This window comes from Penaeus monodon, chromosome 24 (assembly GCF_015228065.2).
Source record: "Penaeus monodon isolate SGIC_2016 chromosome 24, NSTDA_Pmon_1, whole genome shotgun sequence".
NCBI classification, from domain to species: Eukaryota; Metazoa; Arthropoda; class Malacostraca; order Decapoda; family Penaeidae; genus Penaeus; species Penaeus monodon.
The window spans coordinates 5,641,160-5,641,370 of record NC_051409.1 but is presented as its reverse complement, the minus strand read 5'-3'; the positions used below and the strand labels follow the sequence as shown (position 1 = coordinate 5,641,370).

At 48.8% G+C, this 211-nt stretch overlaps 1 protein-coding gene across 1 annotated transcript in view; it reads left to right on the top strand.

The window, feature by feature from the left end:
- Positions 1-211, top strand: part of LOC119588502 (angiopoietin-related protein 6-like) — a gene marked incomplete at its 5' end in the record, with an annotated part of 23,465 nt that overhangs the window by 10,262 nt on the left and 12,992 nt on the right.

The window sequence follows — 211 nt, the reverse complement described above, 5'->3', positions numbered from 1 at the left end:
CGCATATATCTGTAAAATCACAGGCCTAAGATATGCACATTTAGTCAAGGATTATGGTGACAAACGTTCCCTCAAATGGCGTAACGGAGAGAGTGCCAAGGAGTGCCAGTCAGATGCCGAGACAAGGGAGGCACTGGAGCGGAAATCAGGAATGGGAATTGGGCAAGGACTGGAATCTAGAGGAGTGGGAATTATGGCCAAGGAATGTGCG